Source organism: Pezoporus wallicus, unplaced genomic scaffold (assembly GCF_028554395.1).
Source record: "Pezoporus wallicus isolate ANWC-B61680 ecotype Strahan unplaced genomic scaffold, APGP_CSIRO_Pwel_v1 contig_3267, whole genome shotgun sequence".
NCBI lineage: Eukaryota > Metazoa > Chordata > Aves > Psittaciformes > Psittacidae > Pezoporus > Pezoporus wallicus.
This window is the reverse complement of record NW_026642849.1, coordinates 111,650-136,106: the sequence shown is the minus strand read 5'-3', so window position 1 is coordinate 136,106 and position 24,457 is coordinate 111,650. Positions and strand designations below refer to the sequence as shown.

Genomic DNA, 24,457 nt, shown 5'->3' with positions numbered 1-24,457 from the left:
TCTTGTGTATTTGAATTAAAGAAGATAAAAAAATTTGCAGTGATCTTGTTAAGTTCCTTGGTACACTTTGGAAAAGATTGTTTTGAAAGCTTTTGTGTAATTGCCCTTGAACTATCCTATTATGTGAGTAATAATCCCTCAAAACAGCTTAGTTTTTGTTTCCTGTTAACTGAGTCACTAAAAATGTTCACCTTTTATGAAGAATGCCTTTATTTTCCCTGAGCTGTCCTCCTCCTATTCTTTTCAAGGTTTAATTTTGTTTATTTATTATCTTCTATGGATTTTTAGGTATTTTAGGGTTTTAATGACTTATTTTATATGGTAACTTTTATCCAATATGCTTTGTTGAATATTCATCTCGGTCCACAGGTGTCCCTGTAGATGTGATAGGTACTTCCAAGTAACATCTGAACTTTTCATTCTTTTGAATATGTACAAATCTGTTGTTAAAACATTTTGAAATTCGAATGTAGCTATAATATAGGATTCAACCATATTGAGCAAATTGACAGAGTGCAGCATGGAGCTGGGTTAAGGGTTTGCTCCCTTATTGTTGAACTGTTAAGTAGAAGTTAGATGGCAAACCTGAGAACACTTAGGAACATATAGCTGAAGGTACCTTCTCAGTCCACTGTTCAGAAAAGCTAGCAATTTTGAGAGGATGGATAGAGGATTTAATGGAGGTCAATACTGGGAAATAAGATAATACCAATATTATAATACTGTATGACCTTATCTAAGAGATTTGCTGAAGTGTTTGTCAACCCATCACAAAAAGAGTATTGCCAGATTTCATTACAGGTTCAGGAACCGGAGAAGAGAATCAATGACTATCTTGGGATATCATAAGATCACTCATCAAAAACTTAAAACACCAAAGTTTCCTTTATGAAGGAGAGTCATATGAGTCATATGAACATATGTTCATATGTCATAGGAACACTTAAAAGCAAACACATGACCAAAAAACCACCCCCATCAACAAACCCTCAAACCTACAGAATAGTCTAAAAGGGAATAGTTTAGAAGTTATACTTCTCTTGCCATATATAATGAGAAAGATATTCTGTAAAACTGAAAAGAAACTGATTCAAATCCGTGTGTGAAAATCTTGTCACACAGTGTATAATTGAACTATGAAATGCATTTGTACATGTTGCTACTGAGGCCAAAGACTAAGCGAAATTCCAGAAAGATTTGAATATTCACATAATGATGAAGAAATCACAAAATGTTGACAATGGTCACTGCCAACACAATTTTGAGGACAGTTAAACTTCAGGATACAACAATACCCTCAGCAGTTTTATTGGGATGATTATCTGCCATAATTATAGCATGCAATTCTTCAGTCTTCCTTTGAAGCCTCTCAATCTGACCATCACGAGAGACAGCCTGCCAAATTAGAAGGACCTTGATTCTGTTCCAGTAGGGAACTCAGAAAGAGCTTTTGCACCCACAACTCAATGCGTGTATGTCTTCTAGTTCCTTCAGTGTTTTGTTTTTTTTTTCCTTCCAGTATAATTGTGGTGTTGCTGCATCATTTTGTAGATAGACGTACAGCTGCTCTGCTCATGCAAAAGTTAGCCAGCTGTGTGCCAGCTGTTAGCATAGCACTATGTCTGAGCTAATGAGCCTTGCTGGGGATTTTTTTCTTCCATAAATGTTCCAATGGCTCTTAATCAGCAGCAGATTCTCCACTGAGTGATGTATGACATAGTTTTCTCTGCTCTCTCATCCTTGTGTAGCTGTACTGTAGCCTGTATGTGGACATTTAGCGACCTGTTCAGTAAATGGGTATAGGCTACTTAAATTTATAAAGTGTCCACAAGCAGATGTGGATTTGAACATGATATAGTCCTTATTTTATTTATCAAAACAGGTGTCTGCGAACAGTGTAGCGTGTTCTTTATTTGCCTTTTTTCTTTAAGCCTGTGGGATTTTTATAACTCAAGCTGGTAACATGAATATTTGCACAAATAAAAGGTATTAAAGATATTGATTTGAGTGTTACTGTGAAGCAAGTAAAAGGGATTGTGAACATCAATAAAACTGAATTCAGGACCAATGTTTTAAAAATGTATATTCATAGTTGCAAATATTCCCTGCAGTATTTACCCTGTTCTGCTCATAAGAAACAACTGAGAGATTTGGGGAGAAGACTTTTCTGATACAGCATGTTTTTTACTTACGTAATTAGGAACAGACAGCTACTGTTTGCACTAACGGAGCTTAAAGATTATTAATACATCCATTCTCCCTTCTTTGCATTTGAAAGAATTTATCACTCATTAGTACGTTGTCAAAGACAGGATTATGTCTTGGTCCTGTGTGTACTCACAGGGAAACCCCTGCCAACTTCTTCAGTTGCTGCCAGGAAGCCAGTGAACAGAACATGTTTTCTGTTTCAGAAGCATGGAAAAATAATAAGCATTATCTTTAAAAGGAGAGTCATAAGAATGGGAACTGAAATCATGATCCTAGGCAAATAAAAGGCCTGTGCACACCTGTCAAGACTGGTCAGGGAGTCTCACCATCCGTTCCAAGAGACCCATGAATTTTTTCCATCCTCATACAGTTCAGGGAAGCCATGCTGAAAGCTGAGTAGTTAACATGAATATCTGTTATCAGAGAGATCTTTGGAGTTAAGGTGTTCAACTTTGACTAGTACAGGACATTCCATCAGCACAATGAAGATAAATAAATACTCCTTATGGCATAAATTACACAACATAGTGTGGGTCCCCTGGGAAAGTAAGTGAAACTGTGACAAGGAGTTCCTGTTGCATAAATGCTGGCATTTTGTCCTGTTTACTCTGTTTGATCAATGGCTCTGTTACATAGGAACCTTCATATTAGATGATGATTGTAGTGTGAGTACTAATGCTCATTTGCAGGAGGCCAAAATATTTTCCTTTTCCACATTTTATTGAACAAAACTTTAAAGTCAGGATTAGTGGTAGGACCTTAGGACAATTACTTAGTGTGATGCATAGGTTAATGGCAGTTATATGGCCACTTCTTGCACATCACTTTGAATTATTATCCTTTTTTTGTTTCTGGAAACATAATTAGTCTGTGATGGATGGGAGGCTAAATTCAGTACTTGGGGTCAAGCCACACCTTATAATGACATAGCTGCAGATACTTTCTGCATTTTGAAACATTCATTTGCATCCAGTCTATAACAAATCTTTCTAGCTTTTCAGGCCATTTAAACTTAGAAATCCATAGACTATACTTATAGCAGAAAACTCCTAATACTTTTCAATCTTCTCCTGCCCTTTTCACCCACCTACTGTGTAACTGATAGTTGTGGGGTAATCCAGGATAGAAATGTCCCTTCTACTTTTATGAAATACTGCTTTCTATTTTTAGGACCTTGACATTGAACTGGTGGTAATCAATATCTCTCTTGAGCAGAGATAACAGGATAATGAAAATGAATGTTCTGTTGCATTTGCTTGAACACTATTTGACAATGTACTTCACTAATATTTGCATATGGAGTTGACTGAAAAAAAATCTAAGAAAATACACTGGAAATACGCTAATTTATTGAATTTGAAAAATTGTGGAAATCTGCTAAATTCTAGGTTTTTAGGAGGAAATGGCTCATTTGATTGTAAAGCCTCTCATTATCTGTGACCCAACTGAGAAGGAACTTTAAAACCCGATGTTTTTATTGTGAATGTGAAATTTTAATATAGATATCTTTTATGAAAACATTAAAACCATTAAATTTTGTTTGCAGAATGAAACAAGTACTGAACAGAGGATTTTCTCTGAAGTATGAATTGGCTTTCTTTGTATTCTTTTTCATACTCTCGATATTTTTCAGGGCATGTTTTCATCAGGATGTTCATGTAACACGAAGTTCTTCACCATTCAGACAGTTAAAAGGAAGAGTTATGCAATATTTAAGCCTTATTTAAGACTGTGAAACAGGGAGGAGGTGAAAAATACATATTGTATAGGCTGAGTGTGATGCCTAGGCATAAAGATTAATTTTACCTAAGAAAAGTGCTGGGCTGGGTATTTATTTTCAGAAGAAAAAATGCTCTGTCAGAGGTTTTAGCTCTGATTTATTTTCAACATAGAATTTGCCTGCTTAAATTGAGAATTTGGGCTCTCTGTACAGCTAATGAAGAAAGATAAAGTTAAGTTACTCAGGAGAGATTGAGAGCAACCCCTCTTGCACCTGTGCCATGCTGCAGCTTGGCCATCTCTGCGGAGCTGACCTGTCACATACCGTGAATTGCGTGTGCTGAAGACAGCACTTGAAACAATAGCAGTTGCAAAGCTTTCTGTAGACTGATCTATTTTTGTACTGAGCATTCATAAGAATGAATATGAATATGAACACCAGTTGAAATCTTATCTTTTTGCCAAATAGATCAGTTGAGGTGAACTGTTTTGTCCATCTCTACACAGAAATTAAAAATAATTAGAGAAGGACTGTCAAACTGTTTTTGACAAAAAGAAGCCCTTTCTTAAGACTACACCTTCATCTGGGCATGCATCATACACAGGTATTTTTAATATCTGATTTTTTTTCCACTTTAACTTATATAGCATATGAAAAAACTCCATTGGCTTTGATGAACTGATTTTTCTTTTGCTATAATTTGAACTGTGGACTCTTACCTTGCTGCTGTATCCATAGTAAGAGATAACACTTTCAGTACATCTTCAGAAACTTTACATATGAACACTGCAGACCAGCAACCAATCAATCAACTTATAAAAAAAGCCCCAACTTTAATAATTTCAACCAAAGTGATTTCTTTATAGGGTAAGATTTTTTTCTTTATATATTCCTCGAGTGCAGTTGAGAAGCTCACAGATACTTGGAGATAAAAAATGGAAGAACATGCAAATCTTTTTTTGTGACTATAATTTAAAAGCACATTTAATTGTATAGCTCCACTAAATAGAAAATACTTCATTTTTATTTGTGTTAGGGAGCCCTGGGGCTGGTAAGGGCTTATGGTGTCCTCAGGGCCCTAACGGTTTGTGTATATTATTTGTATTTTAAAACCCAGCATTCTCATTTTTGCCAAGGAGTTCCGAGGAAGTTGTGTGTTGGTTTCTATTCTTAGATGATTTTTTTTCCTAAACAAAACAAACAAACCACCTAACAACAGTCAGTAGAACATCTGGGAAAAAAAGTGGAACCACTCAATAGGCAAGTATATGTTATGCCCAAATGAACACTCAAATGAGCATGCATATTTAAAAAAAACCCTCCTCATGAAGATGGAAATGACATTTACATGATGATTTTACTACTGCTGCTGCTTGACTTAACATATAAATCTTTAACTCTAAGTGAAATTTGGGGCCTCACAAATCTACAGAAAACTCAAAGTCTTTATGTTTTTATGGCAACACCCCCCTCACATAAATTTATATAATTTTATTTGACCCTCATAGATGAATTTTGATAACTCAAGGTCACTGGATACTTATGGACAGTTTTGAAATATCGGGTAGCTTTGTTTCCTAGTTTTTTTATCACTTCAAGCTATCCACACTCAAGTTCATCAGTATTAAAATCCCCTGAACCGCACATAAATTCCTTTCTCCAATTTCAGCTTTTCTTTTTTTTTACTTCTTTTTGCATATTGCATAAGAATTTCTAATACATAAAACAGATAAATGGTTTATAATCCTAATAAATTCTGCTTGGGAAAGATTAAATTTCTGCACACTCACCACAGAATTTGCAAGGCAGCGCTACCATTACCAGGGCAGGCAGGCCATGGCTCCTCTCCAATAGTGAAGTTATTCAGGTGTCCTCTGCTTTTTCACCTTTGCTTGTTACATCCTATCACTGTACGTTCCACCAGAGACAAAGATTTCAGGGAAATCTGAATTCCTGTGCAGAAAAATGGGCCATAAATCTTTTAGGAACATGTACAATAATTGTCAAAGAAAAAATGATATCATCTACTAAATTTCTTCTGAAGAAGTTTAAGGAGAAATCTAAGCCAGTCTCAGGCTAGTAAGAACACTGGCCTGGATATCACCAGCACTGGGGATTACATTGCTCTTTGCAAAGAAAGCTGTGTCCAGAAGCCCACTAACTGATGGTGGCATAACAAGATTCATGGTCTTGATGCAGAGCTTTACGAGCTGAATTTCAAGGAATCATTTTTTTGTAGTTATTGTTCAGTTCATGGAAATCAGAATGAAAACACAGATTGGTTGGGGGGAAGGGGAGGAGGGGGGAATCTATTTTCCGCAATTACCGGAGACAATGAGAAGTAAGAGTTTCCCAAGGGAGATCAAAGTCACCAACTGCATTTTTTATATTCATAATTCATTTCCTGGGTCTGTCTTTGCATGTGGGTAAATCAGCTTTGGTAGCTGATAACAGCAGGACACTTTTTCTGCATATTCATGCATACATTCATCAGTAGCTATATGGTGGGGGGGGGGGGGGTGTGCGAAGAGATCAGGTTGTGTTTATTCCTCATCTCTCAATGTTGCAAACAGTAGTCCTGACTCACTTCCTACTCCAGTCCCACTTTTGCTTAGATGGGGAATGGAGTTGGGGCACACAGAAGAATAAGAAATGTATTATTATATGTTGCTACCCAAGAAGTGTAATATTTCTGAGAGTAACAGTACTTGAAACAAGAGTACAAGGTATCAGAAAACATCCATAGTCTCCATTGTCTCCATTTCTACAGTTATGAATTTTGCTTGGAACTATATTTGAGCTTGGAGAAGGGATAAAAAAAGGATAGAAAATGTAGCAATCAGAAAAAAGCAAATTATTGTAAAGGAACTCTGTGGTTTTATTTTTCGCTTGTCTTATTGACTCATTTTAGAGGCAGGCACCTGAAAAAATCAGACAAGTAACTTAAAATATGATGAGTACCTGGGGGGTAGGATGGAAACCAAGAATCTATCTAGTCTTCTTCATCAGCAAGAATGCCTTTGAAAACTATGTTGCTAGTTGTGAGCAAATTCCTAATTATAAAAATCTCTTGATCTTTCTCCCTCAGTAAAACATACTCTCTTAATAGCAACTGTTTCAAAGTTTCATTACCAAAGAGTATTTCTGAATAGGTTGATAATGCTTTCTGCAATAAATGTTTTCAGTTACAATATGCTCAGAGTTTCTGTAAGCGTCTTGACTCAAAAAAAAAAGGAATATATGCCTGCATTGTAATAGAATCTTTCTTACTGTTTATTGATTACTTATAATTTCTTACTGGATGAAAAGGTAGGTCTCTTCAGAGCTACGAGGAGTGCTGACTCCAGCCAGGCTTCCTGAATTGTCAAAGCATACACTGGTGAAGAAAGGTTGTTATTTCCATTTAAATGTGTAGCTTGATCTAGAACCTGGCAGACTACAGGGTGTAAGCAGTAGTCATGTATCCCTAAACAAGTATTGCACCAGTTCTTTTGTAACTTTATGATTCTTTTCATAGCCAATTTGTCATTAAAAACTAAGCTGTTTGCATATTGTACTGTTTCTTGCAATTGTTCAGTAATTATTTTCCCAATGGGAATACATATATATTGTTTTAAGCTCTTTTGTGGCCAAGAACATATTTGATCTGTTTGTAACGTTCCCTGTAAATTTACATTGCTATATAAATATTTATCAGAAATAGCAAGAGCAGGCTTGGTTTAGGCCCACACAAATGCAGGAAGACCAGCTGCACTCTTCAGAAAGAGCTGGTAGCACATGAACTCTCTTTCAATCAAGACTGATGAATTTATTAGCATATGCGAGATTGTGTGGGAGCTTATCTGGTACAAAATAACATAGCAGAGGAAGGAGAGTTGATTAGCAGGGTGTCTTGGCTTAGTAAGTGATCTTAGTCCAGGTATAGCATTACTTAAAGATTTATCAAGGTGGATAACCAGCTCAGATGCTGGTCACCTGTATCGCTCTCAAAATAGTTCCTTCAAAACTTTGAAACACTCATCTCTAATGGTTTAAAGAAACTTGACAGTAAGCAAGCAAATAAGTTGCTAAGACAGTCATATACGAGTCTCATATAATAATACCATCTTCCTATGCTCCTCTATCTATTATGATATAAGTAAGACATGTTAGATCAGTGCTTTCGGATAGGGTGTCTGTGTTTATACAGAATTTGCCTTGGTGAACTCCATCTGTGACCAATTCATTTTATGGTACAAATAAAGTTTTACAATGAAATAAAAAAAATTACCCCTTTTAGTAATGATGCATATGGAAAGTAAATGTCAAAAGATACACCAGAGTTCAAGGCCACTAATTTGTATTCATTTCTTATATCTGCTTTTAGACTTTAAAATTAGTCATTGCAGTATTTTACAAGTGCCTTTACAAATAAGCTATTGCTTTCAGGCCCCCATTTACCATGATGCCTATCTGCCATTTTAGATACCAAATAGGCAGTGTGCTGCATCTTCATGACAAGACGCCACAGGCAATGAATTACATCTTTTAAACAAAGAACGTGAATTTGTCTGGTATCTTGGAGAGAAGTATCCAAAACAATACTGCTGCTAATATTGTCGTAGTCTTAAAGAAACCCTCAATTTTTTTCATGACATGAAAATAAATGTTTTGGAAGATTATATATTCTCCAAATACAATGGAAAGGCCTTAATACTAATATTTTTCTGAGAAAGAGAAGTATCTTTAAATGTTTGTGCAAAACATGCGTGCTATTTTTACACAGTGACGATAATGTGGGAAAAAGAAAAACATACTTACGAGGACCTCCCTGTCCTCTATCTGCCTTAGCATAGCTCCTAGGAGGATCTGTTCCATCATTCCCAGCAAAGAGGAGAGGCTGACAGGTTGGTAGTCCCCAGCGTTCTCCTTTTTACCCTTTTTAAAAATGGGTGCAATGTTTCCCCTTTTCTGTTGCCAGGGCCTTCACCTGACTGCCAGGGCTTCTCAAATATCATGCAGAGTGGGTTGGCAACTATATCAGCCTATTCCCCAGGACTCCGGGATGGATCTCATCAGGTCCACGTCCAGAGCTTCATACTTGTACAGAGGCACCTGGGAGGGCAAGATAGGGAAGTGGAGCGTGGACTTGCACCCGTTTGTTCCTTTTCCTTAAGCTACTGCCTTCAGTCTGGCAAGGGGGGGATTCAGGACCCTGCAGATCTTGGTTTTCCTTCTGCTGGCTGTTCCTGCTGTTGTCTCAGAGAGGTCAGAGCCTGGTTCCACCACAGAATCATAGAATAGTTTGGGTTGGAAGGAACCTTCAAAGGTCATCTGGTCCAACCACCAATATCCCTCTCAGTCTCCCTGATGCTTCTTAACCCTCCTACTTCCTCTTTTAGCTTTGCCACCCTGCTGAGCGGATCATCCACCTGGTCATATCTGTCAGAGCTGCTGTCCCTGTTGCCATCTGATACCACTGAAAGGCTCTGGCACTCCCTGCAGCCTGAGACCTGGATGGCTGCATATTTTCTTGAGAGCTCTGTCTGAGTTACTACATCCTTCCTGGAGAGTGCAGAGGACATAAGTTTGCACCGGGTGCACACCATGTCCAAGCGCCTTCTGGGAGGGTGATAACCACCAATAGAACCAACCTCTGCTCTGGTGAGAACCCCCTGCAGTCCTATATCCAGCTATGGAGCCCCCAACACAAGCGGGACATGGAGCTGTTGGAGAGAGTCCAGAGGAGGCCATGGAAATGCTCTGAGGGCTGGAGCACCTCTGGTCTAGAGACAGGCTGAGAGAGCTGGGCTGGTTCAGCCTGGAGAAGACTCTGGGGAGTCCATAGGGGAGCTTCCAATGCCTAAAGGGGTAGACAAGAAATTTTGAGAGGGGCTTTTTGACAAGGGCCTGTAGGAACAGGACAAGGGGGAATGGCTTTAACCTGACAGAGGGGAGACTGAGATGAGACATTAGGAAGAAGTTCTTCCCTGTGAGGGTGCTGAGGCCCTGGCACAGGTTGCCCAGAGAAGCTGTGGCTGCCCCATCCCTGGCAGTGTTCAAGGCCAGGTTGGACGGGGCTTGGAGCAACCTGCTCTAGTGGAAGCCGTCCCTGCCTGTGGCAGGGGGTTGGAACTGGACGAGCTTTGAGGTCGCTTCCAAACCTAAACCGGTCTGGGATCCTGTGGTAAAGCGCCTCCTTCATATGCCTTCCCGCGCAAACTGCCTCGCCACGCCCTCGCTGGCGTGCTCGCGCTCCCTAGGCCGCTTCTGATAGGCTGTGGGGGTGGGTTCCGTTAGTCTGGCAACGCCCAGAACGCGTCAGTGACGCTAAGGGATCTGCCGACCGTTGGTGGTTCTCTGCTGCTTGAGGTAAAGCTGTCGTGCTCCCGGCTGTGCTGTAGGTCGGGTCGGCTCGGCTCCGGAGCAGCTTTCCTCTGGAAATCACGTACCTTCAAGTCTACAAAAGAAGCAGGAGACTTCAAAGGTAAAACTAAAATTTGGGGATGCCAGTCCTCCTAAAGGTAAACGTGCATACTTGAACCAAAGGGATCTCCATGGACGTTGTGGTATTGGAGAGGGTACGCCCGGTTCAGATGTGTTTCACGATGAGCTGGGTTATACCAATGACTTGTATTGACTAGATTACCGCTGATTTTAAAAGCAACTTGGGCAACTAACATGGTTAGGAAAATGCTATTGTAATCTTTGTAGAAACAGATAATCCCATCCTGAAATGAAAAATTAATTTTTGAAGGCACTGTGTTTATGTCAGTTTCCTTCCAACTGAAGATTTCCAGCCCTGCTCTAGGAGTTAATAGGGAGCCAAGTCCTGCTACACGTATCATCATGGAAGTGTTTACTAGGAATGTTAATAAAACAAATTTTCTCTGATTTCTGTGAAAATCACTGTAGTACTTCCCTATGACAGATTAAGGTAATGGAATCTGTCATTGGGTCAAGAAACAGTACAATAAGGAAAACCAGTCATGTTAAGGAAAAGCAGTCATGTTACTTTCATGGGTTGTAGTGCAACATGGATGGATGTTTTCCACCTCCAACCATTGATAATGCCTAAGATAATACCACAGATAATACCTGAGATAATAGCATAGGTAATACTGGAGCACTATTAAAGTATATGGATTTAATTCTTCAGTACATACATGTAAGCTGTTTTGCAGAAAGGGTGCAGAGGCAAATCAAATGAGTTGGTGTGGAGCAGGAGTGTTTGAGGCCAAAACTTCAGGATTCTGCCCTACTCCCCACCCCCAGCCACCACGGTATATGGAATTTAGAGTAAAGTCATCAGTAAGAGAGCTGTAAGACATTCTGGTGCGTTATAGGAATCCCATTGCTAAGTAGTTGGAGGAGAGTCTTCCTGTGCTCCCCATCATCCAGGAACCAGAGAGGGATATCATAAGCAAAAGTGTGTTGTGAGGATAGGGAAGAAACAGATGAGAAAATTGCAATCCCCCTTTAAAAAAGATGAAGATTCTTGTGTTTTGGGGGCAAAATTTTCATTGCTTCTTTTTTGGTTATATCAGAATGTAAAGGTTTTGGCATAAGAGCTAAGGTGCCACTAGGCAGATTTTCAAAAGTGTTAAGACACTTAAAGATTCAGGTACCTCAGTTTTTACTTAACAGTTAGTGGAAACATCACTGGCTGCTGGTGTGTGTTCTTAAGTTTTTAAATACCTTTAAAAACATACTCAGAAGTTTTGCCATCTGAGCATTCCTCAGTCACCAGAGGAATGCTGAATCCTGGGGAAATTAAAGAGAATGTGACTGTGAAATTGAGGCCTGAACACATGCAGTTACTGAAAAACCGGAACTGCACAGCTTTGCTTTAAAATTTTGGATGTAGTTCAGAAAAGCACTCTAACACTTGCTTAAAGCCTATTAACTTAAGTAAAAAGGTAATGCATTCTTAAGTGCGATCCTTAATAGGAAAGATCCTTTCCTGGGGTGTTTCAGTTGGAGAAGAACCCTGGACTTTCTCATGGGATTGATTTCAATTATTCACTTAAATCTGCATGCAGAATGGTAACAAGATGTGTTTGCTGTGAGTTTTCAAACACTGTTGGCATAAATAATTTTTGTTAAAACAAACAGGTTTTGCTTTTAATTTATGTTATTTTTAACTTTATCTTGATGATTACTCTTCCCAGCAATCCTTCCTGATAAAAAAAGCCTGATTAGTTCAAATTCTGTTATAAGAAATACATTGTTCTAGTATATATGGAAAATCTGAATTTCTGAGAGGTAGTATCTGTTAAGACTAAAAAGTATGTTATTTGGCACTGTCATGATGGTAATGCTTATATATATTTATAGTATATATATTACCCTCTATGATTTTCTCTTACTTTCCTGTATCTATATCTATATATTTTAACATAATTAATAGTGGATTCAAGTAATGAATTTTATTCATCTGAATACTTGAGAGGTACAAGCCAGAGACGGTTTAAAGCTAACTGGAACCCACATGAGTCAAGCTCTTGGCTCTCCTGTAGATTCAGTGGAATGTTAAGATGTTTGCAAACAGAAGGGGTTACGCATTTGCATATTTGGAAAGGTTGTGGTGGCATGGACACAAATTAATAGCCTCCCAATATTGACTGAGGATGCTCACTTGGTTTGTAGTTTCTATTTCCTTTAGCAATTACTTTCTTTTGCTCATATTGCTTTTGCCATTGTGAGCTCAGTCTCTGTTCTTTTAGAACTGAAGCATTTACTTCTGCCTTTGTTGAGGTTTTGAACTAACATTGGATTTTGTATATTGGGCAGTGGAAACCCCAGCAAGGGACCTTGGATTTACAGCTTTCAATGACACAAATTCTAGCATCTTTTTGTTTTTGTTTTTTTTCCCCCTTTTTTTAAAACGAGACAACATGCACAAAATACGTAAAAAATAACAGTCTTGGTTAAAAAATTCCTCTATAGCTTCTGCCATGGTGTTGCAAGAAATTGATTCTGCCAGTGTAAATCCATGACCTTTGCAAGCACTTCTACTTGCTGCCTGTGTCATTACTCGATTTCCAATGGAAAGTGAGGGCACAACAAGTACTACTTGCAGCCATTTCCAGTCACTGCTTATGATAGTTCTAACCTCAGTGTCAGAGAGTCGTGTGTTTTGCAGTTCAATTCAGCGACTATCTGGCCCCAGCTCTAGAAAGGAGGGAACGAGGGGAAAGGCAGACAGGGAGTACAATTACAGGCAGCTTAATTCACTGCCTGTGAAACAGCCAGCTATTTACCTTTCAGGTGCACTAACTACAGTCAAGAGACACTTGCTATATCCACTTGTCACTGTATGGTGTGCTGGGTTTGTGTTACGATATTCCTAGAAGATGTATTAATTGAATTCAGTGTGTTAACTGGTGGACATGTGCCTTCTGATGCACCTTCATGTGCTTGAGAGTGGATTAAGATCATTTGTGTCAGCAAGGCCGGGGTTTGTGAAACAGTTTGGATGCTGGGATGGTAAAATTCAAAGTTAGACATTTCAGTGGGCCATCTATATGTGTAGGGGTGTTAATAAATGTGACACCTGTGTGGAAGATGCATAGGGCAGCTGGCACAGCCAAATGTCAATTGACAGAGATGTAAGTTTGGGTTGTAGATGGATGAATCCCAAACCTTGCAAAAAAGGGCAGGTGGCCTAATGGTCACTTAATAGTTTGTGTCTTTGCTGAATTTCCATTACTGTCCAGCCTTAGAGTGTTTAGTCGTCTTCAGCTATGGGTATATGTTTGAGATTTTGAACTAGTTACATGATTTTTGTGATGTAATGGAAATCATGATGTGCTTTCTAACATTTCAGCATCCAAATCATCCTTTGGGCTGGTGACAACATAAAAAAAATCATTAAACTTCCCCTCCCCCAAAAAGACTTGTACCATAGCTTGATTAAAGAGTAGCACCTTATCCAGAGTGGATATATATTCCCCAAACACTACATCTGTTGCTTGAGGAATTTACTATTTGCTTTTGACAAGTAAAAGATAATCATTGAAGTAGTTTATGCCCTTTCCTCCTATGAATGTAAAAGAAATCTTGATTTTGATTTGTATTGCTTGTGGTTCATTCACTCAGCCATCCAGATCTTTATCTATATTTTTTTGTTGCAATCATTAAGTTACATGAGATAAATAACTTCCTAGAGCTGTACAATGCTCACACAACCAATAAATTTAATAAAGGAAAAACCAAAAGTCTGAGAAGTAAAATGCCAGTGCTGACAATACTAATAATATACATTCTTGACAGGTATTATGGGGTGAATTCAAGTCTTGCTAGTTTCATTGTAGTCAGTTGTGTAAGGATTTTATTCTGATTTATATACACAAAGAGAATAACTATAAATATAAAAAGATGCATTGTGTATACTGTATACATAATGTATTATTACATCTACACTTACCCCAAACCCAGAAGAACCAAATTGGTTGATTTGAAGGTGCACTTTAAATAAATTTAAAATACTATATTAATATATTTTTGATTAGGAAGATAAGATATTGCAGTCTTAATTTTACTTCTGTGCTTTTAATCATATTCCTTTGTGTGCTGATGAGTTTGGCCAGCATAGCTGAAATGTCTGAGCAACACAGTTATAAGGAAAAAAGAAACAACTGAAGAGAGATTTTCTTCTGCAAATGAAGATGCATGTGATGTAAATCTAACTATAGGGTATATATAAGTTGAAAATTGTCCAATTGAAAGCTATGAATATGAAAATGGCAAATGTTTGTTTTTTTTTTTTTTATTTGCTTGGGTTTAAAATGTGAAATTCATCATTTAAATCTTTAAAAACTTTTATCTTTCAATGACTTAGTAGTTCCCGGTTCTATCTCCTTAGTTTATGAAAATGAAAAAGATCTCTACTGAGGCCAGATTTGTAGGGTCTCATCTGGAAGTAGATTTCTTTTTTTTTTTTTTTCTTTCTCAAATTTCAGTATAACATCTTTCTCCTTTCATTACCTTCTTCCTCCCATATTCCTCATATCCTTCTGTTATCCTTGCTGTTAGCTGTCTTGTGGCTGGCCATCGGAATTTCCTTAATTTCTGAGGAATTTCTTTTCACTTGGAAGCAAACTTTGTGAGAATATGTTTCTTATGCCCGTGGGGAAACCTTTGGTGATCAGGGACCAAGAACTGAATTCCTGCTCCCCCAAACAGATAGATAAAGGACTGGATAAATGTATTTATTGTTTGATATACAAACGATACACTCCAAGTCTCAGAGATGCTGTTTTTTGGTTGCTTAAACTATGTCATTAACACAGCATACCAACTGTACAGAGCAGCTGTGCTACTATGGGTAGTTATTATATTTGAATCAGAGTATATTATATTGAACCTATGAGGAACTATGATTTCTTAAAATTGCATTTTTCCCAGAATGTTTCATATGATAATGAATGTTAGGTCCAGCCAAAGTAATGAAATTTCCTTTCACCTAGTTAAGAATTATCAATTATTGGACTCGCAGACATGCTTTACTGTTATAATACTATGAAGGGAGAAGAGTGGGTTGTTTTGTTGGTTTTGGTGTTTTGTTTTTTTATCTTTTAGAAATGAGGGGATAAAATACCCTCACAATAATGATAAAGACATTATAATTGCATTTGGAATATTGAAAGTAACATAGTACCATCTGGATATCTCTTTACTAATGCATCATTTTTCACAATTAATCAGCCTTATTATACATTTATTAATTTGTGTAAGGGCAGTTGATGAACACAAGGCAAATAGAGTGTGCTGATTTTTTGCTTTATGTGAACTCAGTCGCACCTCCTCAGAAAATGCTTTTAGAAAAGTTTTTTACTTTCTATAGAATTTGAAATTTAGAAAACAGTAAGGACAGACAGCTTAAGAAAGAGGCTTGCCTCGTTTGAATAGAGCATTTAAAATAACCATAAAAAATTAAAGAACAAAATTTAACAATGTAAAAAAAAAAGTAAAAAAAAAAATAATCTCTGTATTCAAAGAGAAATATCATAGTGGTGGAGACTATTTGTTAGATGAGTTTAAAGGATTTCCTTTCCAGTTAGAGAAATTCTAATGGCATAACAAGATATACGATGTCATTTCTTTCAGAGCAGAGCCTAGAATGTAATAACATTAACATTTTGTTCACTTGTTAACCGCATGATAATTAGCGGGAATTTAGTGAGCTGTGTGGAAGTTAAATTCTAAAAAAAAATATTTTAATAGCTAGCCAGTAATCTTTATACTGCTGTGGGTTACAGTGCTGTATTTTATACGTTGTGCTGGAAGCCAATTTCTCCATCTGTTTTTGTGTTTGCACAATGTTATAGCAGTGTTTCATAGGGAAGCTTTTAGTATGATCAGAAAAAGCCCTGAAATACTTATATTTTATAATGGGTTTTCAAGTTACGGCCTTATAACAGTGCAGTGAAAAAAAGGTGTTCTCAAGTACGTTAGCAAATAGCAGGGTTTGCATGTCTTTCCTGTAAGAATTTGCTTCATACCCTGCATTCAGCTTAAGTAAGTTGTTTATTACTGTCCAGTTGCACACAGCCTTTTAAACCACAGTCAGTCAAGATACCTGTTTTGTGCACTTTGTGTCCACTGGGATTCAAAAAGCTGCAGCACCCCATTGCTACCGTGGTTTGTCCCCTGCGTAACAAGAGCTTTCAGAGGTTTGGCTCATTTACAGACCTATGAGCTTTTTGCACTTAGAAATGTCAGCAGTGGGTACAGCTAACATCTGGGACCTCTTTACGTCTGCTGTGCGAATCAGTGTGATGCTCTGAAATGAGCATTCAGCAAAACATATAAACCTTCTGGAAATTAATATCATAAATACTCAAATTGGGCAAAAAGTGTAATTTTACTTAAAGATACTTATACAAAAATATAAATTATACAGAAAACTGCTTGGTGAAGAACAGTGCACTTGACATGTTTTATTGTTTTAATATGTTTTTAATAGTACATTTTTACCATTTTTCTTCTATTCATCGAGTTATTATTAGGCAACTACAATCAATAATTTAAAGGGGCCTGTTCTGGCTTTTAGTGCATTTTTATGGCTCCCCTGACAGTAATGAGAGTTTAAAACAGACTGTATATTCTGATATCTGGTCCATAAAATGAATCTTGTGTCACTTTCTATAGAATTTTAGATAGAAATGTTCTACATTTGCTTTACATTTGTGCTATGTATGTTTTGGGGTTCATAATACTTTTCCTCAGGCAGAAACTATGTGGCTTAGCTGCTCCAGCTTTTTCCCTCTGAAGTTTTCCACCATTGCTATCTGCTCATAGAAGGGGGCTGGACTAGATGACCTTTGGGGGTCCTTTCCAACCCAAACTATTCTATGATTCTGTGATTCTCTGGTTCAGTTCCCAGGACTAGCAGAGCTGGCAGCAATGGGTGGGATCCAGATACTGTGTAGATACTTCCAGAAGCTGCAAATATCATGTAACTTCACACTGCATTACTGCATCACTTCAGTGGCACCAAAGAAAATGAAGACTTTATCCACCCTGCTCTTAGGAGCCCTGCTTGAGTTTTAACTCAAGCTCACAAACCAGGTGGCTCAAAAAAGTTGCTCTTAGGTTGTCTAAGAGAACTTGGGTATGAGCCATTTCTGCAGCTTCAGTTTGGCTTTCCTTACCTGGAGGTCCAGTTAGTTCACTTTTAATTAAACAAGAAATCTGGATCAGCTTTGTGACAGTGACGACAGCAAAAGATTTGAGGTTTGCATCCTTGGTCCAAGTTAAAATGACAGAGCCAGCATTGCTTAAATTACAAACTAGGCTTTCTCCTATTCAATGACCCAGTTCAGCCTCATTTTTTAATCTCTTTCAAATATACTTTTTTCACCTAACATATAGCAAGATAGCTGCTATGTGTGTATCTATAGTTTTGTGTGCAAAAGGTACGCGTACATGTTTCTTGTAGTCAAATGTGAAGGTCATACAGAACTCAGATTCTCAGGGAAACAGTGACTTGTGCTGCTACAATATAGCATATACATACTGCTTGTGGATCCATTCCTTGAAAAGTACATAATCAGGAGATGACCCTTCCATACCTATAGTATTCACAAGAATCTGTGAATTACTATACTGTTGCAGGAAGCGCAAGATTATAAAATAGTTTGGGTTGGAAGGGACCTTAAAGCCCCTCCAGTTCCAACCGCCTGTCAAAGGCAGGGACACCTTTCACTAGACCAGGTTGCTCCAAGCCCTGTCCAACCTGGCCTTGAACACTGCCAGGGGTGGGGCATTCTTGTAAAGTTTGCCTTGTGAAGTTTTATCTTGTGCTTCCCTTAAGGTAAAAGATCCTATTCTGGGTTTATATGAGTGAATACTGAAAATATGTTATGCAAGAGAAACGTTTTATAATACAATCCTCTGTCCATTTGGACAGTATTCAGGCCGCAGGAACAATTTGTATAGTAGACCCAAATGCCAAATCTTTACATGGCTCAGAGATAACAATTTTAGTTTTTCTCATCTTTTTTTCCCTCTCTTTTCAGCAACAGCTCATGAGTGTGACTTCAAGAGTATACTTTAGGCCCCGATAACAAAAAAAGTCACAGGGTACTCTTATTTCTTCTGCCTCGTATATTATACATGATAAGGAGTAGTGGCTAGCTTGCAAATCATGAGAAACAAAGAAAATATATGCAGGGTTGAAGCTTACAAGTGAATTTAGTTTTAATAAAATGTTAGTGTTCATTATGAACATATGACCAGCTTTCTTTTTCTGTGAATTTACAGGTTTCAGGAATACCCTATACCCTCCATGGAACAGAATGATGACTTAATTGTTCTTGCAAATGACAGCTTTTCTTGGCTGTGAGTTTATGAGGCAGTAAATTTGCCTCATAACTTGCAGCATTTACCCAGCACATCTCTGTGATGCTGTGAGCTATTTATTACTAAGTATGCGGAGGGAAGGGAAATGATCATGTAAGTGCTCAAAAGAGACATACTATGCTGAAAAAAAAGATGCTCTTCCACTAGCATCCATTTGGTCTCTTATTCTATTCCCGGTTCCTTTCAGATACAGAGCCACTGCTACCAGTGGGCTTGCAGTGGTGTAAATGGTCAGTTGGAGATGGATAAATAGCATCTATAACCCGGGAATATTAAATTTAAAGTTAGTCTGTAGGCTAGATACTTGTATTCATACATGCTGGTAATACTCAAAGAAAGAGCAAATTAATCTGAATGACTGTGCTGAATGGGACTGAAGAGCCATGTAGCCAAACAGCACGTGTATGAGTAAGGCAGGATGGGTGGGTGGATGGATGGATGGATGGATGGATGGATGGATAAAAATACTTCCCCTGAGTTCATCTGAGTTTCCATCGATAAGGTACTTGCTGAATATAAGAACATTGGTGATCAAGTATTTCCTGAATCAGAAGTGGCGCCTTTTATTTTATTTATTTTACTTTTAAATGCCATCTGTCACACGTGTAACACTGAAAATCCTCATCCTTTGTAGTGGTTGTTTTCATAATGGTTGCAAATGTGTAATGTTATAAATAACATCAGTGTCAGTAATTTAATGGGCTAATACCTAAGTTCTGTGAAAATAAAGATCTGTTCTCAGGTTAATTCATTGTGTGCAATACATTGTATGCATTGTATGCATAGTCATTCTCAATGACTAATGTATGCTAATGCTAAATAAAGTATGTAAATCCATCAATGAAGTCTGTTTTCCCCTTGATATATACAAATAACTCCTAACATTTGTGTGAGCTAAGTATTATTTATTGTTAACTGGAAAATAAATAGTTCAGTGACAAGGCAGTTCTGATTTGTCAGTAAAGCAGTTTTGCATGGGAATTAGCAAACTGGTTCAGTTAAAACCATTTTCCTCTTTGAAATGAAATTATACCTTAATCTTCCAGTAGTACTGGTGAACAGTTCCTGTTCATTGCTGTTCTGTTGCTTACAAGTGAACAGTTCCTGTTCACCGCTATTGATTTTATAGATGTATTCTTGGGACTGTTACCAGATGCAAATATTAATGGTGCTCTGCATGGAAATAACAGGGAGCAAGGCCAGTTTTAGTCTTGGGAATATGGATTCATACTGTACCAGAAGGAGAGATGTTGTCAACCCATCCCTGATCTAGACTGTTAGGATTATGAACGTGCAAAGGGGCTGGGAGATACTCCAGCAGTGTTTCTACAGGCTCTGACTTGCAGGCTGGGCTAAAGCAGGTAGTGCTGCAGCAGTGACTTCTAAGCTTCTGCTCCACAGATAGGAAGAAGCATGGTTTTCATCACTTCTTCACTCACGTTTGTTGCTGTTTCAGTCTCTGAAACAGCCTGGATGCAGGGAATTCAGAAACCTGCTTGCTTTTCTGGTGTTCCCAGAGCTGTGTCTCTAGGAACTTAAAACAAGTTACACAATCAGGGCTCCTTAAAAATGTTGCCTACTGAAGTTTGATTGCACTTGTGGCAGGAGACAGTAAGGTTTTTCTCTGCTGAAAGATACTCTGTGAGTGGATTATTTCTCTTTTTCTTTAATCTGCTCATCCAGTTCTAATGCAGGGGGCATGTTCTTTTCACAGTGATACTTAGCTGAAACTAGAGCTAGTTGATAATACCGCAATAGACTCTCCTGCCAGCACCCAGCTCTGCTTGCCCTGCTCAGTTACTGGAGGTCTCCATCCCATCAACAAGGTGTCCTGAAGTGGGCACCACAGTTTGCTAAAAGTATCCTGTGTGTTGGCTAAATATCAAGTTAAAGAGAAGGGCAGGAAGGGGAGGGGATGGCAGTTGGGGTTGGCAGTGATGGTTTTCCACCATGCTTTTCTCTAGCACTGCATACACCAAGCTTTGTGTTGTTACGTTTTATCACCATGCGAATGGTGACTTGCATGTGCCTGATCAGGTGCAAGTGGTGTGAGATGGCTGATTGCTCACTTCCTTGTGGTTATATTTTTTGGAACTCAACATTTTCTATGTGTCAGAGAATAAAAGCACAGTGCGAGTAAGTCATATAGGTTTAGGCTTAGGCCCTTCAGAATAAGGCTTTGCAGACATGTGCGTATATAGCTCAGGTTAAATTTGACTTTCTTTCCAAAAAGCGAGTGATTTCTTCACAGTCAGAATTATGGCAATCAACAAACATTGACAGATACAAAGAAGCCAAAGAAAAATTTCTAGATAACCAGAGAATGTCACATCATGATTTGAAAAATTCTTTGTAGAGGGATGCCGCCCAATCTTCTAATTATCCTTTCTGGTAATGTAATCAAAATCTAATTATGAATCATAGTTATTTGCAATGATACACTATGAAAAAGAATTGGAGGGAAAATATGAGTACAAAGAAAATCATTGTCTCATCTGCTAAATCTCTGATTGAGCTGTCCTTTTGATGGATGTAGACTGCTGACTGACAGTTTTTCCTTTCAGGGCTGTCATTCTCATTCTGTCATTCCTTTTCTACTTCATCTGATAAAGGGTTATTCCTACATTTAAGGAAAGGTCTGGGCAAATTTGGACTGAAACACTTTGAATGGTTGCTTTTATAGCCTGCACTTCAACTAGTCACAAATACGTCCCAACTGCTGTTACAGTTTTGTATACCTTCAACTTCTTTTTCCTAGGAGTTAGCTCCAATGTAGCCAATCTAAATGTAGGAGAATCTTCATTCTGTATTACGTGACTTCTGTGTAGACCCTGTCTCCTTGCTGAGGGCTTCAGCCAGCAGTCACCCAGCTTAGTTGTTAAGTCTACAAGCCTGTACAAATGTACATGTTTTGATTAGTGGTGTTTGCATCACTGTTGTGGAGCTGGTTCTGTTAGATTTAGCATGCAGTGTGTAAAGTGTAACATCATCTTAACTCAGTGAGGCTTAATGTCCTTGCAAATATTTTGTTTGCATTAGTTGCAAAAAGCAGCTACCCATTATAGATGTGTCTGGATACAGTTAATACTTTTAGATGATACCTCAGTACTTTCACCTGGTTTAGAAACAACTAATAGATTTCCTCCCCCCTAGTTTGTAGGTTAACAAATTTCCAGAGTTTGCATTCAAACTTTATTTTAATTCCTTGTTAAAAATCCATGCTAGCTATAAATTACAGAAGGGTTCAATCAAATGGACAATCATAAAATATATCTGAGGCGTGAATACTAGTGCAATACACTTTTTCCTCTACAACAAGTATGAAAAGTAGCTAAGGTAAAGAATTTTACGAAGCAAATCCTATATGATTTTCATAATGAAGTCTGGTCAGCCAGTTATCTGTTACTTCATCTATGCATTCCAGCAGAAAAATAAAATATAGCCTGGGTAACACACACAACTGTAAACATATGATTCGTTATTTTCTAAGCATTACTATTCTTCTTCTGACAGAATTTTGTCAGAACTTGCAAATGGAAAGTCAGATGGATTCTAGCTTGCAGCTACACCATCACAGCCTTTACTTTTCCCCACAGAATTGCAAGTATTGTCTAATACAATGCAAATTTTGAAATTGCATTCCACATTTTTGGCCATAGAGATGATAGTCTGCTTTTTATTGAAATATTAAAGGAGCTCTTTTGTTCCAAGGGTATTGAATTGTAATTTATTCTAATATTAAGTAGGCTTTGAGGCACTTTTTAGATTCTTACTTTGAGGCGCCTCTAAGGTTGGAGATGATGATGACGACCTGTTGTCAAATTCCTAAAAATCAATAAAGAAAAAGATGCGTTCTAATATTTCTATTCCTTTTTAATTTACTTTGTCCAAGACATGATTTTTTTACTGGGACTCGGGCTGAATTTGTAGACTGCTTACAGAAAAAATAATGTCTAAAGATTATAAGGGTATGTTGCTGAATTCTCAGTCAGTAGTCCTTTTCAGAGATACTGATCCTCTTCTTTTTATAGATTGAAAAAGCAACAATTATAACAGCAGATCATGTTCTTAAGAAGTGGTATTAAAATTTCCTAGCCCTCACATGAGTAGGCCAAAATCCTTAAATAAATATATACTCTATTTAGATATTAGAAGCTTCCAGCTTGTCTTCTTAGAAAGAGACAAATTCTTTTTGGAAATATATTTATTCTATTCAGAGATAATCTCCTTTACGTTACACAGATTTTGGGTATTTCACTTCCTCTGCTGTTTTTAAAGTAAAGTGCTCTGCTACAAAATGTTTGCATAATCTAGGTGACTTATTTTATGGATTTTTGTGTGTGTGTGTGTGTGTTGGTTTTTTTTTAAGGTAGAGTATAAAAACAATGACTTTAGTTAGTGACATAAATAGCTATGCACTGCTATCTGCACAGCTTCCTTCCATCTGCATTATAGAAGTAGAAAGCCCATGTAATATAACCCATATAGAAACATAAATTCTTATAGAAATCCCATAGAAGCAGCTACATGCCTGATGTCTGCAGCCATTTCTACAAACATTTCGTTTCATGTGTTGTCATCCTTTCATTAGGCAATGAAAACTTTGATTTCCTAGCACTTTGGTTGTGAAGTTGATTTTTACAATGCAAACATCAGGGTTGTGATACTTAAAGCATTTTTGGACACTTCAGTTAAGTATGGATTTTATGCTTCAGTCAACTATCTTGGTGGTTATTGACTTCCTTTCTGCCTGTTTCAGTGACAGGCAGTGGGTATCATATTTCTGTAAGTTCTTTTATCATTAAAGAAACGTAGACTCAGGGATACCTCCTTGCTCCAGGGAGGTACACTTATAAGCACAACTCACTACCAGTCCATGTAGAAAAGCAAGACAATGATTAGAAGTACGTGGCTTTACAAGCAACAATTCCTTCTTTGAAAGTTTCTTAGAGTGACACAGGACATCTCCTTGCCTTAGGGTAACATCTATTCATAAAGAAAAACCAACACCCTATGTTTCTTTAGAAGGATATGTACATGTGTGTCTAGTGCATGAGTATTAAACATACATGAGCATGTCTATGTGAGTGTATGTGTATATGTGCATCTGACTAACTCTGTATATTCTTGGGGCAAGTTAAAAAAAGGAGGTTGCTTTTAAGTTTTAAATAATAGTCTTATGCTCTCTTGATCAGACTCAAAAAAGTTTTCACCATCCCTGGTGGTATTCAAGGCTTAGGTTGAGCAACCTAGTGTTGTGGAAGGTGTCCCTGCCCATGGCAGGGAGCTAGATAGGAATGCTAGATGAGGAGGTAGATGAGCTTTAAGGTCCCTTCAAACCAAAGCAGTCTATGATTCCGTGTCAGTGAGGCTATGACCAGTGCAGTAAAGCAGTTTAGCCCAGTGAATGTAAAGCAGATTGCACATATGCAAGACTGTCTCTGCCTGTTGCCTGTGCTGCACATGATCTTTGTTGCTGTTGGTATTGCTTCCCGCTGATCTGCTCATCCTAAAGGAAACAAACCAGATTGTTAATTCATTCACATGACCTCCCCAGCTGTTAGTGATTATCTCTGGTTATCTTCAAGATCCAATGGGGAGGACAAACAATGGGGTACTTTATTTCTGTTTCTTTGTTTCTGGAGTGTGGCAAAGCATGAATGGTGCCATTTTTGTTAGCGC

At 37.9% G+C, this 24,457-nt stretch overlaps 1 long non-coding RNA gene across 1 annotated transcript; it reads right to left on the bottom strand.

Annotated features, from left to right (window-relative positions):
* Positions 1 to 924: 924 nt before the first annotated feature.
* On the bottom strand, positions 925 to 8,859 carry LOC130611586 (uncharacterized). The gene is made up of 3 exons (XR_008975269.1): positions 8,735 to 8,859; positions 5,719 to 5,881; positions 925 to 1,760 (listed from the first exon to the last, which is right to left on the bottom strand). It is a non-coding gene; the product is annotated as an uncharacterized LOC130611586 (long non-coding RNA).
* Between the last annotated feature and the right edge of the window lie 15,598 nt (positions 8,860 to 24,457).